The sequence below is a fragment of the Podarcis melisellensis genome (assembly GCF_964234715.1).
Source record: "Podarcis melisellensis genome assembly, chromosome: 10".
In the NCBI taxonomy this organism is placed as follows: Eukaryota; Metazoa; Chordata; class Lepidosauria; order Squamata; family Lacertidae; genus Podarcis; species Podarcis melisellensis.
The window spans coordinates 65,425,294-65,443,274 of record NC_138542.1 but is presented as its reverse complement, the minus strand read 5'-3'; the positions used below and the strand labels follow the sequence as shown (position 1 = coordinate 65,443,274).

The 17,981-nt window shown below is 43.5% G+C and overlaps 1 protein-coding gene across 29 annotated transcripts in view; it reads left to right on the top strand.

Annotated features, from left to right (window-relative positions):
• CELF2 (CUGBP Elav-like family member 2) overlaps positions 1–17,981 on the top strand; it is a 518,056-nt gene that overhangs the window by 205,025 nt on the left and 295,050 nt on the right. The gene's annotated exons all lie outside the window — the stretch shown is intronic.

Below are 17,981 nucleotides of genomic sequence, written 5' to 3'. Positions count from 1 at the left end.
CGCCACAAGCCTGGGAACCCGTTTAATCTTTCTCTCGTTGCCTGTTGGGTGAGCGGCTCAAAAGTTTCGGCAAAGGGCACAATCCACAAGGAAGTTCTCTCCCTTCAAATCCCTACTGAAATGAATGGGAACGAGCCCAATAGCATGGTCAGTGGGTTGTTGCCCAACCCTTAATTTTACATCCTAGGTGAGAACAACCAGTGCTGTCTTTAGCAAGGATTAAATAATGTAGATGGAAAAGGGTTGTCAGTTTTTTGTCTCTCCTAAACTGTTAGAAAATGTCATTTTCTTTATTTTTTTGAAGGTTCTTTTGTTTGCCTAGGGAAGAACGACTATCATAAGATATTCCAATGTTCATGAAAGCTACTGCATATAATTTTGGCTCTGCGTAATCTTTAAACATTGCCGGTTTGAAATACATATTATAACTCTTTTAAGCTTTATTTATGACTCCAATAATCAACAAGAAAGCAGTGGCTATCCTCCCTCCCAAAACACACACACACACACACACACATTTGTGGATTGGTTTCTTATTACTCTTAAGATAATAACATTTGAATTGGGTGCTATACCAAATGCATGGTGCGTATTACTTTTATAGGCTAAGCTGACACTGAAAGTGTAAGTATTCAGTCACTTGTACTGATGTAGATACCGCCACAGCCTGGGCAAGATGAGTAGGGCAAGAAAGTCCTGTAGTACTTCCTTCTGGAATTCCATAATAAAAAAAATTGCCATTAACCAAACCCATGGAGGGTAGCTGCTGGTGATCCCAGCTGATATTAAGAGGTGGCGTAGATGGTTCATTTCCTTGTTGTGCCCTTTGCGGACTTCGTCTGGCTCTATTTTTCAGTCGCATAAAATGTGATGCATTGCCTTATCTCCCCGTGGCAGTTGCCAATGGTGTAGAAGAACCAAGAAGCTAAGTCCAGAGGGTGGTACATTGAGGTATTAGCCAGGGCACCACAACAGGCAACAGCACACACACACTCACCATTCTGACTTCACATGAGCACCTACAAAGCTCAGAGAATTCTCTGTTTACCTTTCCCGGGCTAAGATATTCCATTGGGTGCACTTTGGCTGAGGGGTGTCTCAAATGTTGTGGCTGCCCTACCTGCTGATTTCCTTCTCCTGGGCCAGGAGTATATCACAGCTAATAAAATTGCCTGTCCTTACCTCTGATAGCATAGAGGTTCCTATGACCACACACTTATCAGCTTTGTCTCCATCGCTGTCTTTGGATTGTTATACCATTGTAAGCAAACCAAGCTTCATCATCAAATCGCTCTGTGCTTACTCACTCCAATCTAAGACCATGTGACCTCCTGCCTTTTGGAGGAATGGAGGAAGAATATCCTTGATCACAAAGGTCTTAGTAGCTTCCTCCTGTAAGTGGAGCAAACCTGAATTCTTTCAGGGAACATCGTGTGTTCTCTGGACCTCTTGATAGCAAATCTCTGGATCAGAGTGAGCATGGTTTATAAGAGCCACCCCAAAATGTATGGTACAGCATCCCTCGTGTACCATAAAGCATCGTTTTCTGTATTGAAATATCTGAGTCCTGAGCACTAGGTAGAAAGCTAACCCTTACTACAATACTAAGGAAATGTTTGGACTGCTCAAGAGATGAAGTAATTCAAGAGATTTTGCAGAAGGGCTACTCATTAAGTTCAGTGGAGGCCAGAAGTCCCTATAAACATTCCTTTGCACGCATGGATCTGTTGTTCCTGTTCAAATGAACAGTGCATTATGGGTTCCAGAGAGTCCTGTATCTGCATTGGAGTTCACCTACAGGTTTGGCTTAGAGTGATTATCGATTATATTAATATGAGCACGGTTGCTCATTTTGGACACTGTGCTCTTACATCCTGATGCGGCAGTCTATCAACTCTGCTTATCACTTTGGATTCCATTGCGCTCCTTTTTTTGCCTACTCACTGACCAGATCTGAGTGCCACAGACACCAACTAAATTTGAGTTTTATGTTTTAATGACTCAAGAATATAATCACGTGCAACTGATTGGGAGCCACAGAAAAGCGCCATGAGTTATCCATTAAAATTAGTCTTTGAATTATCTCCCTCATCTCTGAGATGAGTCAAATTTTCTCACATGTATGCCAATGTGTTAATTATGTGGTGGTTGATGATATATTTGAAGAGCTGGTGTATTTTTCTTTTAAGATATTCAGTGTACTAAAGAATTTAATCTATACAGGGTTTCATTGTCTGTTTAGCGCCCTTTCTGAGGGGGGCACAGAGTCTGGTAGAAATTCAGCCGGGGAGGCACCCATGTTTTTTCAATTGCCTCACAAGAGAAAATGCTCAACTGCATTGAAAAATACTAAATCACAAAACATGCATTATAAAAAGACCTGGAAACCTCCCCCCCAAAGAGAGAGAGAGAGAGAGAGAGAGAGAGAGAGAGAGAGAGAGAGAGAGTGCTCAGCACCTATTGCCAGTGAGAAACTGTGTACCTTGTTATCAGCTGTTGTTTGATGCTGTTTCCTTATCGTATGTTCGTATTTTGGCAGACAGTTCTAGCATTGATCCGGCTGGCTGTATCATTTTAAATTGTTCCACGTTGATAGTTCATTGTAAGTTGCTCTGTTCCGATTCCTTTGGCAGCCATTGATGAAAAGCCTAAGGAAGGAGGAGTAATAAAAAGAACCTTGAATGAAGATTAAAAGCTTCAAAACTGAATAAGGATTTTCAGTGATACACATGGTAAATTAAGCTGCGGGCAGGGGGATCCAATATATTCGCCTTCCCTGCTCATCTTTACAGCTATTGTTAGATAGTATAAAGTCCATGATCTTATTTTTACTTTGTACAATGCCTAGATTTTAAAGTATTATTATTATTATTATTATTATTATTATTATTATTATTATTATTGGCATTGTGTAAACCAAAAACAAATTGAATCAATTGCGGGGTTCTAATCCGATTGAAAAGAACACCCCACTCCAAATGTGAATGTATGAGATAAAATGAAGATGGTGCTTATTCAACATGCAGGAGATGTATTTTTTAAAGTTTATTAATAATAGTGATATCACACTGCTTTTTCAACATACCAGTTTCTCTCTATCAGATGTGATATATCTTCCTTTAATCTCACACATTTTCATTGTTCGCTTATTTGTTTCTTGTCACCCAAACTAAAACCCAGTGACTAATATGATTTATTTATTTTGCTTCCATTGGAGAGAGAAAAGACATTCTCCTAAACATTTCAAAATGGGTTTCGGTGTATTTTAATTGTCTTAGTATTTTGTAGTAATTTTGGCTAAGGCAATCAAGTTTCATAATTAATCCCACATGTTCTTTAAATAATAGCAACAACAGCAACTCGGAAATTGTGTATGAATGGCAGAGTGGGAGAATTTTTTTAGCCCGACTAATTCCTTTCCTTGTGGTGCTGTTTTGGGATTGAATCACTTATTGTTGCAAAAAACATAACCATCTCTTCTGACATGGTTATGTGTGTTTGGTGGCAGGAGGTTTTGGGGAAAGAGCGAAGTCCAGATTTTGCAGGGAGAGAATTAGCTCTTGGGGAAGAAGAAAGGAGAGGCAACTCACTGGGGGGGAAAGGAATGCCAACACGAGAGAATCTCTTTGGAAAATAAAAACTAATTGGAGCAATAAAAGTGATGCTCTAAAGTAATTCTGGAATAATTGTTCCTATTTAGAATCATCAGCCTTTAATTGCTTTGCCCACACTCCCAAGCTCAATTTTCGCATGTGAAGGGAGACCAAATAATTTCCTGAAAAAAAATCTAACTTCTGATGTCAAATGCTCCCTTTCTCTTGGGAAGGCCCCCCAGCTCAGTGGGTGCACACATAATGTATCCGAAAAACCTACAAAGTTTAATCCCTGGTCTTTCTAGATAATGCTAAAAACCACCTTTTTCTGAAACCCTGGAGAACTGTTGCCAGTCATCGAAAGCAATAGTGGAGGCACATCCATCTATTCCTGGTCTATGTTTACCCATAAGTCTGTTCCAACCCAGTTCCATGTTAATCTGAATCCCTTAAAATAAAAAAGGATGGAATTTCACATTTAAATTTGTTTTTAAATGCACGTCTCTAAACGTCCCTCCTGAGAGTATGAGGTTCTAAATGCATTTTCTCTCAAAACACACCTGTAAAAACATATTTTGAGATGTGCATTTCAGCTCAGAGCATTCCCAAAGTGCAAAGGCTGGTGGGGAACTTAAGTTCTGATCTGTCCGTTAGTCTGGTGTGTGTGTGTGTGTGCCAATCAAGGCAGTTTGTACTGGGATTTGCAAAGATCAAATCACTCAAGCGCCCTGAAAAGACAATACTGAGCTAGATGGATCCCAAGCCCCGAGACGGCTTCCTGTTTTCCTACTCAAGATTTTAAGAATGTTCTCCAATGCTTTGATTGCCTTTGGCTCCCTCCACCCATTCTGTATCTCCTGTGAATGGTGTTGACGGGTGTTCAGTGTGGTCCTCCGGTTGGTTTTACTGCTGCTAAGCCTAGACCTTTGTCCTTCTCTCATAGCTCACTCTGGAGGATGCCGTTTTGACAATCAATTCCTCCTCACAATGCTAGCATATATCATAGAAATGTGCTTCTCCTTGGCAGCATATCTGTTTTCTTCACAGCTTGAGCCCCTTCAGATAATAACGTTGAAATTATAACAGAGGCAATATGATTGCCTGGCATTTAAAATGTCATTGGGAAGCAACTTTTGTTTTACGCTCAGCCTTAAACACACCGTATTCCAGCGAATGCCCAGGTCAGCCCGTTTTGCAGAGAGATTGCCTGCTATCCTTGCGTGCCCATAACTAGCTGGATAACAAGCCTGCTACGAATCTGGAGCTGGTGACCTCATGGAAATGTTGCAACTCAGTGGTAGCGTTATCTTCTTTGTGTGCAGGATGTCACATGATCAATCCATGACAGCTCCAAATGGGGCTGAGAACGTCCTCTGTCTGAAACCCTGGAGGGCCGTTGCCAACCAGAGAAGACTGGCAGATGGATCGTGGTCTGACTCAGTATCAGACAGCTTCCTATGTTCCTAAATGTCAAGGGAAGGGAGTTCAGCCTTAGCTACAGGACCAAGTTGCAGTGGCAGCCTTTGTATTCACCAAGTAGGCTTCTTAGGAAGAACCATAGTGGTAGAACTTCTGCTTTTTGTAGTTCCCTGGCTGAAACCCTGGAGACCAGCTGTCAGTCAGTGTGAACAACACTAAACTAGCTGGATCAACAGGCAAATTCAGTATAAATCAGGTTCCTATCTGCCAATAGGTCATGCCTGCTGTTTTCCTTGCCCCTCCAACCTCCACCTAACAGAAAGCCATGTCTTGGACAGATGAAGGGATCTCCTGTTGCTGTATCTGAGCATTGTTTCATCTTGTTTTGCATATTCTTAATTATTGCCATCGGCAGTTCTCTGAAAGCTTTGCGGGTTCATGGAAGCATACCCTCTGTTGAAAACGCTGAGCAAGTCTGTTGATCCATGAGCTTCATTTATACATTGGAAAGGGCCACAAGTACCTAGACTGGGTGATGCTCAAGGCTGGGCCACCTGTGTATTCTTAAAGTGATAATGCCAGGTGATGGCTACTACTGCTGAAACATCTCATGGCTGGCTAGTGAGAGGATGTTGACCTCTGGTGTTTCAAACAATGTCCCATTTTTTCAGCACAAACACCGATGGCTCACTGGACTTGCAGTTGAAGAGTCAGCCAATGGCTAAAGCGTTGTGTCTGCATTCCAGAATTTTTTGTAATCAATTCTTGGATAATGTATGTGAAGTATTTGAAATACGGGGGGGGGGGGTTCTATATGGAGATTTGGTGGTTAATAATAATCATTAGCACAACTATGTTTGCTTGGAGGTAGGTTTTTGAAAACATGTTACAGTGGCGCTTAGGAACCCTGCCATATTATTAAAGATGGGTGGATCTGTCAGTTTCAGGTCTCTCATTTTTCTACATTTCTGCATCAGTTTGCTTGCAAAAAGAAAAAGAAAAAATCTTACAAAAATGCATCATCGTTTTAGTGTATGTTTCTACCTTTGTGTGTAAGTTTGCCTAATTGAAACAATTTTGCAAGCAGTTTTCCCTAATATGCATTCTGTATGTTATCCTCACTAATATTGGCATTTTTGCACACCCATTCCCCAATGCACCCATTTCTATACAATTTTTTGGGAAGGTGGGGAGCTGCATTACAAAATTCGTAGGTGCGTGAATTTCAAATGATAGCTGCTTTTCGGCATTCGAATTATTTCAGGAAGTGCGAATCCTGTTCACATAATGTGAACCAAACCTGGTTTCCTCCCCGTCCTTTTACATACTCTTCAGCCCTTGTGCTTAGCTGATGCCTGATTCTCTACGAACTTAACAGATGAGAAGGATTCTGTGTATCTGTGCATCAGACATTACCTTTGCAGCTGCCATTTTACCATAATTGCCTGGGGAGCTTTCCACTTGTGCCGGTTGAGCATGACTCACGATGTCAGTGGTAAGCCTGCCATTTGTCAATTAATTGATATTAAAAAGGCTCCGTCATTTAACCCGCTGACAGCATTTCAAAGGATGAGAGCTCAACACGTGCCCTGACGCTGCATTAATAGCAGCAGTCTATCTTTAGTTGGCATGCATTAGTTGCCAGCACCCAAAGAGACCGCGGATCAATTTTTGCTCAAGCTCGTCCATCCACTGAGAAGTTTCATTGTTATACCAAAATACTAATACACCCTTTTAGGCTGTTTTCCACGCAGCAGCTGGATGGATCTGCCCTTTCTATCCCAGCTCTACCTGGAGGGATGAATTTGTACGTGTGTTGTGTGTGGCAATGTATCTTGGTAACTGCCTTGGGTATTTTTATTGAAATATAAGAGAGAAATAATTTAATTAGTATTTTATCTATTGTGTGTGTACGTACATCCATCGAATCTTCAGACAGGATACCCTGATGGGTCTTTGTGTCTCCAATTCAGGCATAGGAACACAGAACCACAAGAAGTCAGACCACTGGCCCATCTAACTCAGTGCTGTCTACACTGACTGCCAGCAGCTATCCAGAATTTCCAAGTAGGGTTCTTCCCTAGCCATGACTGGGACCATTTACATGCAAGGCAGATCTTATACCACTGAGATACGGCCTTCCCCTGGAAAGACATGCTCACAGGTTTCAAGCTTGCCAGAACCACATTTTTGTTTGTTATTAGACCACAAGGTCCACCAACCAGAGTCAGGTACAGAGCAGGGGCTCCAGCTGCAAAATAGTGGCCCAAGGGATGGAGTCAATTGCTTGTTCCACACCAAAAGCCACAAATGAGATGGTGCGGCATATATAAACCTACACCTGAGTTACTACAAATTACGTACAGATGCTTAGAGGCTTTTAAACTAGATATATTAAGCAGCTTACAATGCTTTTAAATAATAACATGAGACTCTTAGCAGCCTAATTTGGTTGTGAGTGGCAGATTACTTTTTGTTAAACAATTGGGAGTCCTTGCCGATCTACGGCGAATCATCTGGTGATCTTCCAGTAGATCCCAATATGTCTTTGCTCTGCGCTTGCTCTCGATTGTCTGATACATGAATCCAAAGCTTGATCATTTTAATGATACCAAACCTTGCTTGGGTTTCATTGATCTTTAACTATGTTGTAGGGAATCTGGGGGTTCCTTAACAAGTTTAGGGATTCCTCAGCATTAGGCTTAGTGGACCAAGTTGGTGCTGAAGTATTGATTATTCTGCTGCTCATATGAATGTGCAGTGCTGAGGAGGACTCCCCAAAAACCTCTGCAACACCGAGAGCTTGCATGACAAATGTCTGAGAACTTTGTCAGCAGACAAAGTTGATGCGGGAAAGGTGATCCGGAAGGTGGAAAAATTGAAAACTCGCTGGATTTAGTCACTGTGCATTCCTCAAAAGAGAAATTTGTTCACTCTCTCACACACACTCTGTTTGCTTCCTTGGAGGGAAATGTGCCATTCCTTGGCCAAGAAGCAGTTTTGAAATGCTTCCCAAAGAGGATGATGGCCTTTTCTCCCTATCCAGTTATTCCCTTTCCAAGCAGGCACAAAACCAATCAGTGAGATTACTTGACCAGACTATTCACTTCCCTCATCAACTTCCGCCCTCACTGATGCGTGGTCCGGCGGCACTGAGACAGTGTGGCCTAGTTCCAGACAAGTGCTCTTAATTTGCCTGAAATGGGCTCAGGTAATTGAGAGTTATTAACTTGTGGCAAAGGTTGAACGATGTTTGAAAATCTGCAAAACCGAGCCATTCTCCTAATGCTTCTCGGAACAGGCAACTGCCTATGTCTGGCTGGCTGATTGCCTCCAGGTTGTTATGGGCGATGGAACAGATTCGATGGCAGCCAGTCACTGACCCTTAGTCCCAACACAAGTAGGGAATTGCCCTGTGATAGATTTGCAACCTCACTTTCAGTCACTGATCAGCAGTGGGGAAGATCTTGTAGGTTTGTGTATGTGGTTCAAATATATTCCCCTATGAGATGGTAGATTAGGGCTGTGTACACACTAGTTAGGTAAAGGTATAGGGACCCCTGACCATTAGGTCCAGTCGTGCCTGACTCTGGGGTTGCGGCACTCATCTCGCTTTATTGGCCGAGGGAGCTGGCGTACAGCTTCCAGGTCATGTGGACAGCATGATTAAGCCGCTTCTGGCGAACCAGAGCAGCGCACGGAAATGCCGTTTACCTTCCCGCCAGAGCGGTACCTATTTATCTACTTGTACTTTGACGTGCTTTCAAACTGCAAGGTTGGCAGGGGCAGGGACCGAGCAATGGGAGCTCACCCCGTCGCGGGGATTCGAACCACCGACCAGCAAGCCCTAGGCTCTGTGGTTTAACCCACAGCACCACCTACGTCCCGTACACACTAGTTAGTACCGCAAAAAAATGTAGTTTTTCTCAGTCCAGAACCATTCATGCTCATCATGCAGCTTTCAGTCTTGTTTGATTCTTGGTCTTGCCATCCACAAGGCTTGGTGTAGATACGCATTTGAAAAGCCTCTCCTTGATAAGGTTGGCCACACCTTCTCCGTTCTGTATATGCCCCAGGTGAATGAAGAAGGAAGTGGTGATTGCAATTCTTGGTATATGCCCACCTGTAGGTTGGATACACCAGGTTTTGGATTCTCCTGTAGTGCTGAGACGACCTTCACCTGTTTTCATCTGTTTGCAAATGGATGCACTGTAGGGTAATGTAGAATCAACCTGCAGTGAGCTTGCATTTTTGGAATGAATCCAGTTTCTCAAGCGCTGATTTTCAGGAGCAAAATAATTGCAATAGATTTAGTTTGTGCGCGAGCTACGTAGAAAAAAAAGAAGACTTGAAATAGCATTGCTGGGTATATTCAGTGGAGACAGCCAAGGGTTGTTATATAAACTAATACAATACAATATAATATAATAACATGTGGATATCATATAGACATTTAATTGAACCCCTAGTATTGGCAGCGAGAATATTGATCACTAGAAATGGGACAGACGCAAAGGGTTTAAATGAACAAAAAACTGCATAATGTAATTTGGGACATAGCACTTTCTGAAAAACTGACACAAACACTTTGTGAAGCTAGAGTGGATTGGTGGGTGGGAAAATGAGTGACTTCTATGGTGGACTCGTGTCCATTCGTCCAGCACACAAAGGTTATACAGGACAAACTGTAGCTGTTGCATTCCATAATACATGGTTGTGTTACCTTTTTCCTTCATATCGATGAAATATATATATATATATTTATTTAAAAATTGTGCAGTAGCACCTTAGAGACCAGCTAAGTTTGTTCTTGTTATAAGCTTTCATGTGCATGCACACTTTTTCAGATACCTTCATATTGATGATAGCAACTTGCAGTTTCTCTCCACTTCAGTGGATGAAAGAGATTCACTAGCATTGTTTACATCTGAACTGTGCCTTTAGGTTGGGGGGAAAGGGTGTGTGTATGTTTTCCATATTTTTTAGGAAAGAAAAAAGAGAAGTACTCAGTCTCCATAGGTGCTAATATAAGAAGTGTGTATGCACCAAAGGGGGGAACTATATCTCTCTGTATGTTACTGGTCTTTAGATCCCATTATCCCTGATTATTGGCTCTGCTACCTGCGATTGATGGAAGGTGGAGTCCAAGAACGATCCTCGTCCCAGGGTTAGACTCTTCACAGAGTTGCAAGACCCAGCTTCCAAATAAATCAGGTGGTGCTTGTGCCGACCTGAATCGGTAGAAATCACAGGTAAATCCAAGTCCTGTTTAGAAATTCTGTGCACACTTGCAGTCTGGGGGCAGGAGGAACCAGATACTGTCCCCATTAAAATGGATACACATGGAGGGCATGTAAATTACAGAAGAGGCACATAACTCGATGATTTGCAGCTGGAAGCAAGCAAGCCTCATTCTCATCACAGAGTCTGGTGTAATGCATCATTTTTTCTTCTGAAGTAGGTCAGTGCTGAACATGCAAAATGAGCAGAAGCTGAGCTTTAGCTGCTTTGTAGCCCAGCAGGATTTGGGTTTAGTGAGTTTTTTCTGGCGTTAGAAGGAGCCAAGGCTGGGGCTCTCTCCTTGCAAATGAGAGAAAGGGGTTGCTGTTGTTGTGAACACAAACATTGTCAGAAGGCCCAGCTGGAAATGCATCCCCCAACTGCATCTATTTCATTGTTATAACACCAGCACTTCCTCCCCACACCCTACTGTGGGGTGGATTGCCGCTCTCGGTGCCTTCCACATTTTGGTTTCAAAGGCTGGAGACCCAACGTATCTGAAGGAGAGCTTCTCTCATACTGCCTTCCCTGTCATCTTGAAGCCATCTCTGTTCCAGGTCCAGTAATGTTTATGTAAAATGAAATCTATGGGCTGTTTCACGCAGCAGCCTGCATGTGGCCGGAAGCCTCTTTGTGACTGTAGGAGCTGTTGCTTCTGACAGCAGTTACAGGTAGTGGCGCCTGCCCTGTGGAATGCCCTCTCAGCAGATGTCAAGGCAATAAACAACTATTTTACTTTTAAGAGGCAACTGAAGGCGGCCCTGTTTAGGGAAGCTTTTAATGTCTGATGCTGTATTGTTTTTTATATTTGGTTGTAAGCCGCCCAGAGTGGCTGGGAAGATCCAGTCAGATGGGCGGGGTATATATAATAATAAAAATTATTATCATTATTATGGAGTAGAAGCTGGACCCACCTGCTCGTATTCCAGCAATGCTTGGCTTCTTGCAAGGAAAAGGAAATGGGTGCTTCTTTCATTTTTCTGCACAACTTCAGTGACGTCCTCTTTACTACTGTAAGAATGTCAAACACTATCAAAGAGGTTAACTGGCAGCGGTGAGGGCAAAAGTTGCTTTGCCCCGTGAGCCCAGGGATGGAGAAAGCAGCAAAACAAAACAAACTGACTGGTTTATATTCCCAGAGTGCAGTTTTAGTGATGGAACTAGCCAAAAAACCCAATCAGCTGGCATGGGAGCACCCCCAGGTTTGAGCAGGCACATGGTAAAGCATTTCTACATCAGTGGGCACCCACAAATAGTCCTAGTGGTAGGCAGCACCACTAGATCAACCACCACCAGGTTGGAGCTGCCATTTTAATTCCCTTCTTTGCCTAGAAGGAGGCACTCTGGGGGAGACTGTGATAAATTAAAATAGCAACTCCCCGACCAGGCCGCCAACCATTAGGGCAGTGTCAGATTTAAAGGTAAAGGTACCCCTGCCCGTACGGGCCAGTCATGTCCGACTCTAGGGTTGTGCGCTCATCTTGCTTAAGAGGCCGGGGGCCAGCGCTGTCCAGAGACACTTCCGGGTTATGTGGCCAGCGTGACGAAGCTGCTCTGGTGAGCCAGCACCAGCACAGCGCACGGAAACGCCGTTTACCTTCCCGCTGTAAATAAAGCGGTACCTATTTATCTACTTGCACTTAGGGCTGCTTTCGAACTGCTAGGTGGGCAGGAGCTGGGACCGAAAGACGGGAGCTCACCCCCCCGCGGGGATTCGAACCGCCGACCATGCGATCGGCAAGCCCTGGGCGCTGAGGTTTTACCCACAGCGCCACCCGCGTCCGTGTCAGATTTACTTATAAGCTAAACAAGCTATAGCTTAGGGCCCTACTCTCTTGGTGCCCCCCCCCAAAAAAAAATAAAGAAAAAAACCTGGATGTACATATCCAAAACATAAGATAAAAAAACAAATAAAATAAAACCTACATACAGTAACAGTGTTTTGTGTTGTGTAGGCTCCTAGGATGTAAGTAATGGGCTCCGCCTGCTAGCCTGCTCCCTAAAATATCACTGCTTTGCTCATTTCTTTATATAGGGTGCCTATATTTCTGCATGTGCAAATGGCTTTAGATATCTATTAGGTTCATATATAGCATATATTCAACACAAAAAACAGCGAAAAATTGTTGTTGATAAAGGACAGCTGGACATATGAAGAGCCCCATTGCCTTCAGTAGCTTAGGGCCTTATCAAACCTAAATCCGGCCCTGCATTAGGGGTTGTAGACCATGCTGCGTTCCACTTATACAACTGGACTTTCCCTTCCTCTGCTCTATCTGCACCTCCCTCAAAAAAAAAACCCCAAATCTCCTCCAGAAGGTCCCACAACCCCCTGGAACAGATTTTGAGCATATGCAGGGAGCTGAAGGAGGGAAAAGTTCTATTAGGCAAGCCTAAGTTTGTTGTGCAAATGGAACAACAGCTTCGGATACAACTCTAGAAGCCCAGGGCAGTGATGGCACAGTGATGTCCAAACAGCTGAGAGACTGGCGCTGGGGCCAGGACTGTCACAACGCTAGAAGCATCATGCTTCCTCCTAAGTTTTTAATGTTAGCAGGCATGTAGTGTGCTCATGATCAGGATTACGTTTTAGGGTTTTTTTAGTATACATATACTTCCTGTTCCATGGCGAAAGGATTAGTGCCTTTGCTTTGAGACATTGTAATAATAATAATAATAATAATAATAATAATAATAATAATAATAATAATAATATATTTATACCCCGCCCACCCCAGCCAAAACCGGGCTCAGAGCGGGTAACATCAAATATATAACATATTACCATAAAGTCAAGCAATCAGTTAAAATACATCCTAAAATCAAATCAGAGTCAAAGTGAAATCCAATCAGATGGCAGCCTGCAAATTAGGGATGGTGACCTTAAATGCTCACCAGGCCTAACTGTTTATACTGGTCTTATATGAGCCTGTGAGAAAAGTTGGGGGGTCCACTTTCATGCAAGTTATTATACGGAGAGAGGGGGAGTCAGACTGGACCCCGGCCAAAGGCCTGGCGGAACAGCTCCGTCTTGCAGGCCCTGCGGAAAGATGTCAGATCCCGCAGGGCCCTGGTCTCTTGTGGCAGAGCGTTCCACCAGGTCGGGGCCACAGCCGAAAAGGCCCTGGCCCTGGTCGAGGCCAGTCTAATCTTCCTGAGGCCCGGGACCTCCAAGATGTTATTATTTGCAGACCGTAAGGTCCTCTGTGGGGGCATACCAGGAGAGGCGGTCCTGTAGGTACCATATAGGGCTTTAAAGGTTAAAAACCAGCACCTTAAACCTGATCCTGTACTCCATCGGGAGCCAGTGCAGCTGGTATAGCACTGGACAAATGTGATCCTGTGGTGAAGACCCCGTAAGGAGCCTCGCCGCGGCATTCTGCACCCGCTGGAGTTTATGCACTCTGTTCTTTTTCTTTAGTATGATAAACATGCACCATGCACTTTTCCTTTGCCAGGTCTGTCTTTGCTTATCTGTTTTGAAAGCTTACTAATTTTCTTGGTGGAGGAGCACAAATTGCTCCAAGGGTTGAGTGTGTTGAAAGGGGACGACAAAGCAGCTATAAGATCACTTGATCAGCCTCGGGCTGATTTTTTTTGTTTGTTTGTTTACTACCAGGCACCAGCATAGTTACTTGGAATATACAAGCATGACTCATTTTTTATTTTTATTATTGTTAGTATGATGTAAGTTGTATTCAGTTGATGCTACGATGAACCCCAGTGATGCATATTGCTTTGTAGAGATCCCATGTGTGCATCAAATTCTTACCCCCCCCCCCTCCCTCAAATAAATTATCTTCACCCGTGAGCTTGGGCTTTTAGGTCAGATTGAGGGTTTTTTATTTCGTGACTCTCCCAATCCATGCGAAGAATAGTCTATTAAAACTGAAATTGGCCTCCTTTACAGTTTTAATTAGAGCAACTGGGAAGTTTTCATCGCAAGGTATGGAAATAAGGTTCTAAATGGCTACAATCCTTGTGCTAAAATCTCTGTTCCCAATTTCTGAAAAGTCTCCCCACCTCACCCCCCACACACACACACACTCAAAAGAGGCTTTTGTTCTTCAACCTCATTTGCAGGGTGCTTTAGTTTTTTTAAAAAATAATAATTGTAATTGTAGGGAAGCTTATCTGGTGCTGACTTTTGACATCTTATCAGCACCCTGCAAACTCGTTTTTTATTCTATGGTATATATGGCTTAAATTGAAGCACCAGAACAAGGGAGGCTGGCTGCCAAGCACCTGAGATTGGTGTACTCGCTGGTTTTGTTTTTAAGGGAAATGCTTCCTTTCCTGTACTTTTCCATGCAAATTTCTTTCAAAGTTAAAAAGCAGAATTTCAGAAGACAAGTAGGCAGCCTTCTTGACTTACAGGAAAGTGTACCCCAGGAGACTATGAGGTTTTCAGGAAGTGTGAGCTGCGGCAGATCTTCGGGTCTTGAATTTCAGCGGTGCCCTTTATGATGCCAAAATTTGGTGCCTCCCCACCTTTCTTGCTCCATTCTAAATCATGAGGAGGAGAAGAAGGTAAGCTCCAACAAAAGCCCTGGATCCTACCTACAAAAATTCCCAGCAATTTGTCTCTCCCCTTTGATAATCTTTAATGCAGCTTCATTTCTCGTTAGCGAAAGGGTTCTTTGCTTGTAAATTGATTGGTGAGGAAGGGATTTAGATCAATGGCAGAGAAAGTACTTTGCAAGCAGAAGGTCCTATCTGCAATTGTCCAGGTAGGTCTGGTAGAGTCTCCTCTGTAAAACCACATACCTGAGACTAAGGCCTGTTACTGAACTCAATAGGACTTATTTCTGAGTAGACTGCAGGATTGAGCTATAAATCTGGATTCAGCCTTTTATGTATGCCGCCAAGAGTTGCCTATAACTTAAAATCTATCCCTGGAAGTGTGTTGATTTCATTGTCTGGGGGTTTAGAAGTGTTGATGCAGCAGATAGGTTGATGGTAAATCGGGTCCTCCCTTAAAGAGGGCATGTATTGTGGTAAGACCTGGAAAACCAACACCCTGTGTTGTGGGTGGGTACAATTGGTCAGCCACAACACCCAATTCATAGGTCTTTCGAAGCCAGGTGCAATCTGGCCAATGGGACGCAGTCCAAAGGGTTCGAGGAACCTATTTGTGCCCATGCACATGACCCAGAGCTTCCTCTTTTGGTGCGTGCATTCAGAACACCCACCCACCTCTCCCTACTTTTAGGGCTTGTTGTGCTTGACCTTGCTATGCTGTGTATCATTGGGACAGGGGCACAGCAGGAATTTCCCCCACTTGGCTGATAGGCTGTTGCCATTTGGGTTTCGCCTGCCGCATAGCAAATCCTCATAACTTGTAAGGTTGCAGATAGGCACTGGTTCAGGGGGGCATTTGGGTGGGGGAACGCTCTCGCCATCCTTATGTGAAAGGTATTCCGTTAAAGGAATCCAGGGACTCGATGGTTTGGTCAACCCCTGAGAGGGGGTTGTGCCCGTGCCTGAGTCCAGGGGGACATTTGGGTGGCGGAGTTAGCCTGTCCCGGCTTTCTGCTTATCCAAATGTTCACCCTTGGCTGACCTATGCTGGAACCCTGGGTCAGCGCTACTTGCATGGCAGGGAGCTAGTTGAACCAGAGCCTATGCCACCAGTCACATTCTGTAATCAATAAAGTTGTGGCCTAAATTCTGCCAAAAACCAAACCAAAATTTGAGTTGTATGAATTTATTTAGGGGGGAGGTTTCTGGGTGTGAACACGCAAAAGGGAAAGGGAAAGGAGAAATGGATGCATAGGTTGGTATCTAAACATGCTATGCTGCCGTCATATGCCAAATATTAACTTTTTGAAGAGCTGTTGCTCTTGGCAGAAGGCAAGCTTCGTAGCCTAAGAGGATGTGGTTGGAGTGGAGTTTTCATGCCCTGCATGTTCATTGTGTTCGTGCTACTGATGCAAACATTATCTATAATTACATTTTCAAGAGACCGAAAATTGCAGCCCTTTGTTGCACAAAATTGCTCCTAAAAGAATGGAATGTATATCCTTTCCGTCCTCATTAAAGAAAAAGGGGGGGCGGCTTCAAAGGATAAGAATGTATAAGGCTCTCAGCTATACAAAACCAGGCCTGGTCACCTGTTCGGGGCAGAAAATATATCCCGAATATTGCAAAGTGCTAAAGAGAGTGTTGATAGCACAGTACTAACAATGGCAAGGCGTTGTTCAAACTGATGGTTTGGGGTTTGATTTATTTCACAACCTCTATATACCTCTTGATTGTAATAAAAGCTCTAGGAGGTTTACAGAAAATCAACAATAAGCAAAAGGAGATTAAAACACACGGCAGCTTCAACACATCTAGCTAGACTTGCCCAAACAAAAAGGGTTTTATGCAAGGGCTGAAAAGAGTACAGGAAACTCACCTGTCTTGTGTCAATAGGAAGGGAGTGACAACGTGTAGGTGCTGTCATACTAGAAGATTGAACAAGTGTTACTGATCATACTCACCCCCGCAACTTCTGACTTTAAAATGTAAGTTCCTTGAGGCAAAGACTTGGCTTCTGCGTCTGTTACACCATAAAGCATAGTGTACGCTAATAGGTCTAGCTAGATGGCAGTGGTGGCCATTGTGGTGGTGTTTAACAACAACTTCAGTGGTATTGAAGCAGCCTGAATGCATGCAGGATTGCAGCCGATTGCTATAGCACATTTCTTTCTGAGTATCCAGCGCTGGTGCAAATACTGCAGATGCAACTCTTGTGCAGCAGCGTAGCAGTTTTTCTCCGCTTGATAATAAGCTTGACAACTAGGGTAGTAGGATATGCTGAGCTTAGATTAAATTCAGAAAATTGAGGGCAATTTATGCAACATATCAGGGGCACAAAGAGCTTATTCATGCAGGGCTCCATGTAGTCTGGGTTCTCACAAGTGCCACTCATGTGCCAGTTCCTCAATGTGCTGTGTTGGCACATCAGGACAGCTTTCTTCTCAGCCATAGGTTACTGGCATGGGAATGCTACATGTGAGAGGACTTTTATCTGGCTAATGCCTTTTAAGGAAGACACATGCAACCTATCAAGGGTAAGTGCTTGTTGCTTCTCAGATGGCCATTTGAAGGTCAGTCATTACACCAGCTGTATGAAAGTCACCAAGAAGCAGCTGAAGAGGTCAAATGTATACAGAGATGTTTAGTGTGTGGTTTTCCAAGTTGCATGGCATCTCTTCACACCACCGCTGAGCAGTCCTAAAAGTGGATGATGCTGGTGTGAAGAGACTCCATGTGAACTAGGGTTGAGTCACACAGGAGTTGGTTCACATGCTGTCTGAAGCCTCCAGGTGACTGTAGAAGCTATTATGCTTTGACAGCTGCTACAGGCATTTCCGTAGAGCACCCTTCCAATACACTCTCTGAACACTTAAATTTGGTATCTGTGTATTAAAACTCAAAAGTGGAGTCGCTGCTATGGGGAAGCATTTTCTTGTGTCTTCAATGTGGTTGCTTTAACAGATAGATTGGCTCTACATGAGCAAGTATGTGGCTTCCAAGGGGACCGTCATGTGTTTAAGTAAAGGCTGGAGATGCTTACATAAATTCTGTCGGATGCATTCCACCCCAGATTTTAAGGTTCCAATCAAATCCGCACTAGACGAAAATTGAAAGAAGATAAATTCTTTGCCCCCATCAAGATACTCAAATTCCTCTTTAACATTT